The 11,927-nt window shown below is 48.4% G+C and overlaps 1 long non-coding RNA gene across 2 annotated transcripts; it reads left to right on the top strand.

The window, feature by feature from the left end:
• Positions 1-6,670: 6,670 nt before the first annotated feature.
• On the top strand, positions 6,671-10,961 carry LOC123161583 (uncharacterized). Of its 2 annotated transcripts, none has more exons than XR_006480744.1 (7): positions 6,671-7,026; positions 7,326-7,424; positions 7,511-7,744; positions 7,889-8,021; positions 8,850-9,336; positions 9,506-9,681; positions 10,317-10,961. It is a non-coding gene; the product is annotated as an uncharacterized lncRNA (long non-coding RNA). The 2 variants fall into 2 exon arrangements; XR_006480743.1 differs by having other exon boundaries at positions 7,889-8,421.
• Positions 10,962-11,927: the final 966 nt, after the last annotated feature.

The following is an 11,927-nucleotide window of genomic DNA, read 5'->3' as shown; positions in this document are numbered from 1 at the left end:
GCCGAGCATAAAAATTCTGAATAATCATTTCCCAAGAGAGCTCATGATTGGGGCATGAATATAACATTGACTTAAGCCCCCCCTCCCAAGTTTGAGCGATGCTTTCTCCTTCGCGAGGCCAGAAATTATATATGTAATTACGATCACGATGAACAAGATGCATAGGATAGAACTTCTGGTGAAATTCCAACTTCAGTTGCTTATAATTCCAAAATCTCGTATCATCACATAGCCTATACCATGTCATTGCATCTCCCTTCAAAGATAAAGGGAAGACCTTCCTTTTGACAACATTATCAGGGATACCTGCAAGATTAAATAATCCACAAACTTCATCCACAAAGATAAGGTGTAAGTCGGGATGCAATGTTTCGTCTCCTGCAAAAGGATTAGCTAGCAGTTTTTCTATTATACCCGAAGGAATCTCAAAGTGAATATTTTCATAAGGTTCAGTAGGTTGAGGAGTATCTCTTTGCTTTTCTGGGGTGAAGATACCCCAAACAAGCCCCTCAAAGGATTAGTTTCCATAGTGACAAGTAACAGAAAATTTCAGCACACTATATAAATGTTTCCTTACCAAGTTCCACTCACCAAAAGCGCTACACTCCCCGGAAACGGCGCCAGAAAAGAGTCTTGGTGACCCACAAGTGTAGGGGATCTATCGTAGTCCTTTCGATAAGTAAGAGTGTCGAACCCTACGAGGAGCAAAAGGAAATGATAAGCGGTTTTCAGTAAGGTTTTCTCTGCAAGCACTGAAATAGTAGGTGATAGATAGTTGTGTGATAAGATAAATAGTAACGAGCAAAAGGTAAATGAAGTAAATAAAATGCAGCAAGGTGGCCCAATCCTTTATGTAGCAAAGGATAAGCCTGGACAAATTCTAATAATGAAGAAGGAGCTTCCGAGGACACATTGGGAATTATCGTCAAGCTAGTTTTCATCACGTTCGTAAGATTCGCGTTTAGTACTTTGATAATTTGATATGTGGGTGGACCGGTACTTGGGTAATGCCCTAACTTGGACAAGCATCTCACTTATGATTAACCCCTATTGCAAGCATCCGCAACTACAAAAAGGAGTATTAAGGTAAACCTAACCACATCATTAAACATATGGGTCCATATCAACCCCTAACGAAGCAACGCATAAACTAGGGTTTAAGCTTCTGTCATTCTAGCAACTCATCATGTACTTATTACTTCCCTATGCCTTCCTCTAGGCCCAATTAATGGTGAAGTTTCATGTAGTTGACGTTCACATAACACCACTAGAGGAAAGACAACATATATCTCATTAAAATATCGAACGAATACCAAATTCACATGACTACTAATAGCAAGACTTCACCCATGTCCTCAGGAACAAACGTAACTACTCACAAAGCATATTCATGTTCATAATCAGAGGAGTAATAATATGCATAAAGAATCTGAACATATGATCTTCCACCAAGTAAACCAATTAGCATCAACTACAAGGAGTAATCAACACTACTGGCAACCCACAGGTACCAATTTGTGGTTTTGATACAAGATTGGATACAAGAGATGAACTAGAGTTTTGAGAGGAGATGCGTCACCGCGCCGCCCCGTGACGCGCCGCCCGTGAGGAGGAATCAATGGCAAGGCTGACCGGCGGCGGCAGCACGGCAGCCTTGGCATTGATTCCCGCGGGAACCGAGGCGATGAGGTCGACGAAGCGGACCCGTGGCTCTTTCGCGACAAAACTACTCGCCCCGGCACCCCCGGGCGCCCCCCAGCGCGCCGGGTTTGGTCTGGGTCCGCCGGCGCTGATTTCGGCCCAAGCCAGCAAAAAACGGGTTCCTGGGACGCGACTGAGCCGTTTTTTCGGTGCCGGCGCAAAAAAATCGCCTGTGGAGGCCGTGTTGGGGACGCGGCTAGAGATGCTGTAAGCCCCCAAGTTTGATCCCAACATAGATCTGTACTCGGGTTGAGAGATGTGTTATGCAAAAGGCAAAAACAACCAAACTAGGGAAAGATGCGGTTGTATAGGAGTACTACGAATCTCCAGCGAACAAATGTATAGTATATCTCTACTTCTAATGCAGCAATTGGTGAATAGTCTCCACGGTTTTTACTCCCACCTCCATCGAACCAACCTACGACAAAAAACCAGCGACAAAAAAACGACATCGAATTGCACGCACGTACGAGCGAGGTCTCCTGCCCTCGAGCGAGAACCTCCTGCCCTCGTTCGCCTCCGCTATCCATTATTGGTTTTTGATCCCTAGATCAAATCACCCAGGAGCACTACGTACGTACAACCAGCTAGCAAGCAAGCTAGCAGGCAGCTTAATGGATTCTGGCCGTATGTACGTGTATAGCCAGCGATTCTCTCGACGGAAACTTGCGTAACTAGCGGCACAAAAAAACTGATCGACTTTTCCCTTTATTGCTTGATCGGTTGTTCTGATACAGATTACAGGGGTAGTCACGTATATATACTATCAGGCTAGACCTAAACCCAAACCGACTAGGCTTAGTATCCTACATGGACACGCATACATACAAGACGGACACGGGATTACTCTAACATTCACGCCCTAATCACGATGTCCTTACTTTCTCGACCTGGATCCCAAATGCGGCTGCTGCTACTCGTAATCTTTATCCTCGGCATTGCTTTTGCCGTTTCTTGTACCATTTCAGGGATCGTCTTTCTTGTCGTCGGCTCATTCATAGCTTGACGCCAACGCTCCTTCTTGATGGCGTCTTCAATCTTCACCTGTTCTTCGGTGCTTGATAGACTTTCTTTCGGATCGTCGAGGGAACATTCTTTGAACCCGAGCGAGATCAAACTTCGGTCTAACTTTGCGTTCTAAGCTCTTGGCGCTTGCTTCCCGTAAAGTGTCTTCTTGAGCTTGTAAACTTTTCCTTCTTCGCCTTTCTTCTCGTAGCTGAGGGGTTGTTCCACGTACACTTCTTCTGTCAGGTCACCGTTGAGGAAAGCGGATTTAACATCCATATGATGAACCTTCCAATCCTCTTGTGCTGCCAAAGCTAGGAGCACTCTCACCGTCTCGATTCGAGCAACCGGTGCAAACACCTCCTCATAGTCAACTTCTTGACATTGTACGTAGCCCTTTGTGACGAGTCTTGCCTTGTGCTTCACAATGGCACCCTTCGTGTCCTTCTTCAACTTGTAAACCCACTTCAAACCTATGGCCTTTTGGTTCGGAGGTCGAGTTATCAAAGTCCATGTGCCATTGCTCTCGATCGCCTTCATCTCCTCATCCATGGCGTGCATCCAACTTGAACTTTTGCTCGTCTCTACGAAGTTCGCCGGCTCCTCAACTCCGAGTAAACACAAATCGGAGTACTCGAGTGTAACTGGCTTTGCGTACTTGTAGACTTTCTTGAGGGGATTGTAGCGACGAGGCCCGGAAGAATCCGTCGTGGCTTGCGAAGGAGGCAACACAAATTGTGTCGGCGTCGATGCACTTGAGGAAGACGGTTGAGTCTCGAGCGTGGTAGATGCCGGGTCGTTGGCGTAGTCGTCGTGATCGTGACCATCATCTTGATTGTCATCATCACTATGCGCCTTATTGTCGAGATCTCCGCCTGTGTCGTGCGCGTCATTGTCGCTATCACCTTGCGACCCATGCGCGTCGTCATCGGTGTCTGCACCATGGTGATCACTGCCATTGCGGTCACCTTGGTTGTGCGTCTTGCCAACCACCTGGATGTCTTCCCCTGCATCATCATCAGCTAGAAATTCAACTGTGAATATATTACCGTTTGGAGCATCGTCGGCTGCTGCGCTCCAATTTCATGCTTGGTTTTCTTCAAACACGACATCACGTGAAATCCGTAGACGCTTGGTTCGTGGATCGTAGAAGCGGTATGCCTTGGTGCCGGAACTCCTCTCATATCCGATGAACACCATCTTGGTGCTACGATCGGCAAGCTTTGAGAGATGCGGCTCCGCCATCTTCACATGCGCCACGCACCCGGACGTCCGTAGATGAGACACATTCGGCTTACGTCCGTAAATTGCTTCATACGGAGTCTTGCCGATCACCGCCTTCGTTGGAGCCCGATTGAGCAGATAGACCACTGTCGAGACAACTTCTCCCCAAAATGTCCCCGGCAAGTTCTTGCTCTTGAGTAAACTTCTCGCCATGTCAACGACGGTTCGATTGCGCCTTTCAACAACACCGTTCTGCTGTGGCGTATAAGGTGCCGTGAGGAACCTTTTTATGCCAATCTTCTCGCAATAGTCGTTGAACTCGTTTGACGTAAACTCTCCGCCGCGATCTGTCCGTAGAGCGCGAACCTTCAGCTTGTGTTCCATCTCCGTTGCAGCCTTCAGCTTCTTGAACGCTTCAAACGCCTCATCTTTAGATCGTAGGAGAATGACCCACATGTATCTCGAGTAGTCATCTACCACAAGGAAGAAGTACTTCTTTCCTCCGTGAGTTGTTGGGGTGATAGGGCCACATAGATCACCATGGAGCAGTTCGAGTGCATCACTTGCATGATAGGTAGACTGAGCAGGGAACGGCCTGCGGTGTTGTTTTCCAACCAAGCACCCGTCACATACTCGATCAACATGGTCGATAAACGGCATCCCATATACCATCTCCATCTTCGACATCTTCTTCAAGGCATAGAAGTTAACATGTCCAAATCTAGCATGCCATAACCATGAATCATCATCACTCTTGGCGAGCCAACACTCCGGTTGAGATTGATCAAGGTTGAGGATATAGAGCCTGTTCCGTGTGCGATTCACACGCGCTAGCACATTTCGGAGGTTGTCGAAGATCGTCATCACACCTTGCATCCATTCTCGTCAAGTTTCCCGACAGAGATGATGTTGTTGCGAAGCTGTGGGATGTAGTACACTCCGGTGAGTATGCGATGTTCTCCTGTGAGACCCTCGAAGAGGACAGAACCTTGCCCGCATATCTCCACATTTGAACCATCACCGAACTTGACCGAGCCTTGAACATCATATTCTAGCTCGAGGAACTTTTCCTTGCACCCTGTCATGTGGTTACCGGCACCCGTGTCTAGATACCACGACACGTTCTGGCTTCCGGATAACTTTGGTGTTACTTTTTTCTCGTGAAGTAGCACCTCCCGGTTTGGTTTCACAACCACCGTTTAGACGAGATCACAAACTTTGGCCATCAGAAGACCTGGACGTTCGTCTTCTTGCTTCGCAAAATTTGCCTTGACCTCCCGCTTGTTAGGCTCCACGAGATCACAAACTTCGGCAATCAGAAAACCTGGACGTTCGTCTTCCTGCTTCGCCAAATTTGCCTTGATCTCCCTCTTGTTAGGCTCCGGACAATCCTTCGCAAAGTGACCCATCTCGTTGCAGTTATAGCACTTGACCTCGGACATATCCAAGTTCTGTGGCTTCCGCTCTTTAGATCGGTCCGCCTTACCACGACCTTGTGGCTTGCCTTTTCCTTTGCCTTCTTTGGTTTGTCCGCCGCGCTTCGCGTTGCTTGAGCCTTCGCCAACGTTGCGCCTTCCTTTGCTACTTGGGGACTCCCAATCTGCGCGCGAGTACATGAGTTGGTCATCACCTCCTCCTTTGCCTTTCCGACAACCATGAGCATTCTCTTCCCATGTCCGCAAGCGTCCGATCGCCTCCGTTATGGTCATGTCGTCGATGTCGTAAAGCTGCTCGAGCGTGCCGATGATGTACGTGAATTTATCGGTCACCGAACTAAAAAACGTCTCCACAATCTCGGTCTCGTCGAGCTTTGCACCAAGTGCGCGGATTTCTCCCACCAAAGTAGTCAGACGCATGGCATAGTCGTTCACCGATTCAGTTTCCTCCATCTGTAACTTGTGAAATTGGCGCTTCAGCACTTGTGCCCGAGCCTTGGTGACGCGATCTTCTCCGATCCTCATCTCTTTGAGTGTGTTCCACGCCTCTCTTGCTGTCTCGAACTCCGCCAATGTCATCAGTACGGAATTTGGCAGAGACTGGGCTATGGCGGCCATGGCACCTTCGTCGCACTCCTCGTCGACGTCGTCGTCCGCAATGGCCTCCCACACTCGAAGGGTTCGGAGAATAATCTTCATCTTGACCGCCCACACGCCGTAGTTGGCGTCGGTGAGCATCGGGTACTGGATGGGGATGTTGCGATGCGCCTGCACGTTGGCACCGCCTGTTCCGCCATCACTAGTCACTGACTTGCCGCCCTTCTTGTTCGCCCTGGAACCGCCGTCGCCGGACTTGTTCGCCTTGGAATCGCGGTTGTCGGACTTGAAGGACTCAGCGTCGCTATCCGTCATCGTAGATCATCGAGGCTCTGATATCAATTGTTGATTTTTGATCCCTAGATCAAATCACCCAGGAGCACTACGTACGTACAACCAGCTAGCAAGCAAGCTAGCAGGCAGCTTAATTGATTCTGGCCGTATGTACATGTATAGCCAGCGACTCTCTCGACGGAAACATGCGTAACTAGTGACACAAAAAAACTGATCGATATGTATATTTGATTGCCACAGGGGCGTGCCGCTCCTGGACTTTTCCCTTTATTGCTTTTTTTTTGCATCGATTTTCCCTTTATTGCTTGATCGGTTGTTCTGATACAGATTACAGGGGTGGTCACGTATATATACTACCAGGCTAGACCTAAATCCAAACCGACTAGGCTTAATATCCTACATGGACACGCATACATACAAGACGGACACGGGATTACTCTAACATCCATCCCTTCGCACCTTCGCACCAGATCCATCCCTTTGCCACCGCCAATCCAACCCTTCGCCACCCTTCCATCCCTTCGCCGCTGCCGCTTCAGGAGACGCCGCCGATCGCGCCCTGGAGCCGCACGGCGATCCCCTTCAGGAGCCGCACGCCCATCCCCTGAGCCGGCACCGATCCCCGTTGAAGAGCAGCCGCCGCTTCAGGAGACGCCGCCGGTCACGCCCTGGAGCCGCACGGCGATCCCCTTCAGGAGCCGCACGCCCATCCCCTGTGCCGGCGCCGATCCCCGTTGAAGAGCCACCGACAAGGTCATTGCGGATATAGGTATTGGAAGTTCATACATCCATTGCATGTTCATTCAGCCATTGCAAGTTCATACAGCCATTGCAAATTCATACATCCATTGCATGTTCACGCAGCCAATAATGTGTTAACACCCACCTCCAATCAGCCTCGTGTCAGCCATGGCATGTTCACATAGCCAGTAAAAAGTTTATACAATCTGTACAAGCACAGTACACACGTATTGATGAAAAGAACTGTTGATGCGACTTTTTTATACACGTGGTAGTTTATAGACTGGAATGTGCTCTGCATTACTGAAGTAGATGTTTTTTCTGAAGATGAATCTAAATAGTGTGACGGTCTGAGTACTCGTGGGCGTGATGAGGTGACTACGGAGCCACCAGAACATGCGAGTGGCAATGCTTCAGGACAAGCAGGTCAGATTATTGTCCAAATATGTTTTTTTGTACGATTGGAAGTGCAAGAATTTCTCCAAGACGGTTTGGTCCTGGTGTTCATGCAGCCAGCGATGGCATAGCTTCACAGAATGGAGTACGACGTAGGTGTTCAAGGATTGTATCAGGTCGCATGCGAAGATCCTGAAGTTGCAAGTAGATACAGTCAAGAACATAGTTAAAGGTGATATGGGAGATAAGTTCCCTAGGCAAGCTGGATTGAAGCTTGATGAGCCGAACCCAAGGGACGTGCTTAGTTTCTACCACAAAATTCTATCATTCATAACAACCGATGTTGCAAAGTAAGTAAAAATGTACTAGAGTCAGATATTTGTTGGCAACGGCTTATTGGGTTGTTTCAAATCAATAGTACTTCCACTAGCAGGAAGTGCTTCAAGCATACTTATCCAAATATTATAATCCTGATGGGAGAAAACTTTGTGAAGGAGTTCAGGCTGAATGGTCAGATAACAAGAATCGGGTGGATCTGCATGTGGTGGATGATCGTTTACAAGGAAGGTTGAATGTATGGTTCCTCGAGATGATCAGATGGTGCCACGTATTCGACCTCGATTTGTGGTAAGTTCCAAAATGTACAGTCAAAATCAGTCTTTGAGATACGGATAAATTGGTTTGCACATAAAATTCATCACGCAACTGTTATAATTTGGGTGCGATTCGTAGAGCCTTTTGAAGTTTTGATGCATGTCGATATGGCATAACATCAGACATCTTGGAATAAAATTAATTTTCTCCCCGCCGTCTCATGATAGAGAATTCACTATATGTGTTTAATCCATGAATAAATTAGAATATGCTCTTCTTTATTATTACTTTTGGAAGAATCAGACTGCAATATACAATCAGTCAGGAGATTGGCTTCCCTGGAGATTCAAAATGATGGACAATCAGTCAGGAGAAGATATATGAAAGGAATGCATAGCCTAAATGTGTACATTGGCTTCCCTGGAAAAAATTGGTATGTCCATTAGGTTTCCCCACTGTATCATTGGAACTCATTTGCACATATTTCCACTAGAGAGAGAGTATGGTTTCCCCATTGCAGAAAGTATGGTGCTGCTTTGCATATTCGTAAAGACAGGCCATATTCGTAAAGACACATTTGTTCATAGCACAAAGTTTTTTTCTATATTTTTGTAGTATTTCGATTCTAAGCTAGAGCAATGTTCAAATTTATCCATAATTTATTCCTGAAATTTGGAAGGCAATAAAAAGAGTTTGTTGCCTTACTTTTTGTCCCGTGAATAAAAACAAAGCTTCACCACAAGGCGATATTCTGGTGAATAAATTAAATTGAAGGTCTCTAGCAAAGGAATAAAGTTTTCCAATTTTTTTAGTAGCGAGAACATTGACTCACTCAGGCCATTTTCCGATCTTCCTTTGAAGGTGTGAGTGTGAAGCCAACTCTAAAAGTGGGGTCTGTTCAAGTAGAAGGAACATGCCAAGATGAAAGAAGACGGAGCAAAAAAAACCTTAAGAGGCACGAACGCAACAGCAACACTATCTAAAACGTCACGCACTTCTGTCAAGGAATAGAATGGAATCTGGAATGAAAGAAAGAGGAAGAGTTCGCACCCACCTTCTCTCAAAGCCGCCGCTTTGAGTTCGTGTCGGCCCTACTGCAGTCGGCAGTGGTCAAGGTCGACCTGCGTGCCGCAGGGGAGCATCACCGCCCTACACGCCGAGGGGCGCCATGCGCTGGCTCCCACGTGCGGTTTGACCAACAAGTCGAGATTGCGCGTGCGGAGGTAGAAGGCAAGGAAGGGGAATCAGGCGTGCCCGCCCCGCACAACATCAGGCCACATGGAAGCTCCCAAGCACGAAAACAAACGCTCACTACTCTCTCCTTCTCGGATTGCTGGCATCGCTCCAGGTGCCCGCTTACTTCCTCTCTTTCCCTTTTACTGCTTCTTTCTTCTATGCCTTTTATTTTTGATTGATGGACGTACAACTCGAGCTTATTTATTTTTCCATAATCAACTAAGAAAAAAAATACAACTTACCCTTTCTCACTATTTACTGCAACCATCCTTTCTGTGAAGATGGGTGAAGAGAGCTGAGCATTGGTGGTGAAGCTGGAGGAGGATGGAGGAATAATAGTCATTTTGGAGCTAGCTACGACCTCCTCTGGATGTTTCATAGGGTTCTGCACAATGTGTTCTCCTGCAATTTGGTCACCAAGGCCGCTGAAATGATTTGGCATCTGAACTTTGTCAAGGTATATGGTTGTTCATACTAAGTTGATAAGTATAACGTCATGGCATATGGTAATCATTTGTATATCCAAATTTAGCCAGGTTGATGGAAAAAAGGAATCACAAGATACATTGCTACATATTCTAATAAAATTCTATTATGGTGGTGATTATCTATCTCTAGCATTTATTATTATGATTTCAGTGTGCCCTTAGCATTCTAGATAATACTCACCAACTAGAGTTTATTAAAACACAAAAGTGTGTAAGCTACAGATTTTCCATTCCTCGATTGTTTTCTGGATGGAACTCTTCCTGGTTCAAAGTTTCAGGAATGTTATTTTTGCTCTAGCTTTTATTTTATATTTTTTGTACATTCAAGAAAGAGTATTAAAAAGGTAGTTTGCGCCAGTTGTTTGTGTTGTTAAGAAATAAGTTGAAATGTCTTCAGACTTTTTTGAATTTCTTTTATCTACTAAAGCTGCATTTATTAAAATTGTTTTGCACATTTGAAGCTGATTGTTAAGATAGTGTATCTGAACATTATTTCTGGATAAGAGAACAAGATATTTTGTTTACGGGACGGGTATCCTATAATCTAATTCAGATATAAGAGATGATTACAACAATGTTCTAATCTCAGTTGCTACTAATGCAGTCCTTATTGGAAGACGCGGATTGCAGATCATGATATCCCTGTAAGACCAAGATTTTGATGCTCCTGTTACCTGACATCGAAGTCGAGTAACATGTTTTTGGTCATGATTCCTGTTGTGCTTCTGTACGTGCTACCATCGTTTAATTCTTGGTATGCTTGTCCCTGATACTCGGATCATGATTTCATTGCACCTTGAAAGCTTCATGTGATGACATGATCAGGATGCCAAGGATTCGTGTTATCTACTGAAAAAGGCTTTCGCCCCACTTTATATATAAAGCAATGATCAATAGCACCCGGTACAAACACACACCCTCACAACAGACGCACACACACACACCCAAGGCATAATACGTAGGCGCTGAGCACAGCAACACCAACCCTAGCACTATGCGAAGAGGTGAAGCCGCATATGACGAACCGTGGGCTCCAAGGCGGCGCCTTCAGGAAGGGGACGACACCGGAGCGCCACCACCGCCCGATCTGAGGATCAGAGTTTCCCTTGGAGCAACATGAGAAGCAATGAGAGCCGCGACGATGCCTTCAAGAAGGGAATGAGCTTCGCCGCCGCCGGTCCGTCCGAGGATAGAGCGGGTTTTCACCCCGGCCACCAATCACCACCACCGAGCGCCACACCCCGGTTACTACGCCGCCCACACGGCTGTTGCAACCGGGCAGCACCAAGCCACGGGCTTTGCCCATGAGCCTCGCGAACCCACCACCAGGGCTGCCGCCCCAACATCCAAGACCTTGACACCATCTCACCCGAGATCCGCCGCTACCCCAACCAAAGACACGAGCGGAAAGGACCCGCCTTTCGCACCCCTGGGCTGCCCCCAGTGCCGAGACCCAATAGGCCGGCCAAAACTAGCCTCCATCGCCCCGTCCTACGGCACCAGGCGCGAGACGAGCTCGGTCCTGCTGTCGGGCGCGAGACGAGCTCGGTCCTGCTGACGGGCGCGAGACAAGGTCAGTCCTGCTGCCGGGCGCGAGACGAGCCCGGTCCTGCTGCCTGGTGCGAGATGAGTGATGGACCGCAGCTGGGGGAGGGCCAACCATCGACGAAGGTAGCAGACGAATGACCGAAAAGAAGGATCGAAGGTCGGCACAAGCCGCACACCGACGGGCCGACAACGGAGATTTCCAGCCGCCGCCTTGAACGAGCCAAACCACCACCATGAGCCACCTCCACGCCGTGGCAGGCCACGTCCACGCCGGGACCCCGAGTGGGACCCCCGCGCCTCCGTACCGACCTGCACCACTGGAAGAGGCCGGCCCATCAGCAGACGCTGCCGGCCACCCCACCATAGCACACCCCCGCTCCGGCCACCTCCAGCACCCATGGACCGCCGGAGATGACCAGACCACGCGCCTCAGCCCGAGCCGCCCGTGAGAACAGCCGGCCGGAGGAGCAGCCCGCCAGATCTGGATCGGACCACCCCAACCCCGACGCCGCCCACCCTGCGCAGGCACCCTCCGCCGACCCAAACAGCCCTCCACGCGCCACCAACAGCCGCCACCGTCACCGGGACGACCGCGGTCGTCGCGCCGCCACGCATACACCCAAGGCGGCTGCCCCGCGCCAGCCAGCCACGTGTGAAGGGAGAAGAA

The sequence above is a fragment of the Triticum aestivum genome, chromosome 7B (assembly GCF_018294505.1).
Source record: "Triticum aestivum cultivar Chinese Spring chromosome 7B, IWGSC CS RefSeq v2.1, whole genome shotgun sequence".
NCBI lineage: Eukaryota > Viridiplantae > Streptophyta > Magnoliopsida > Poales > Poaceae > Triticum > Triticum aestivum.
Note: the sequence above shows the minus strand (reverse complement) of the source record. Positions and strands in the feature narration are given on the sequence as shown.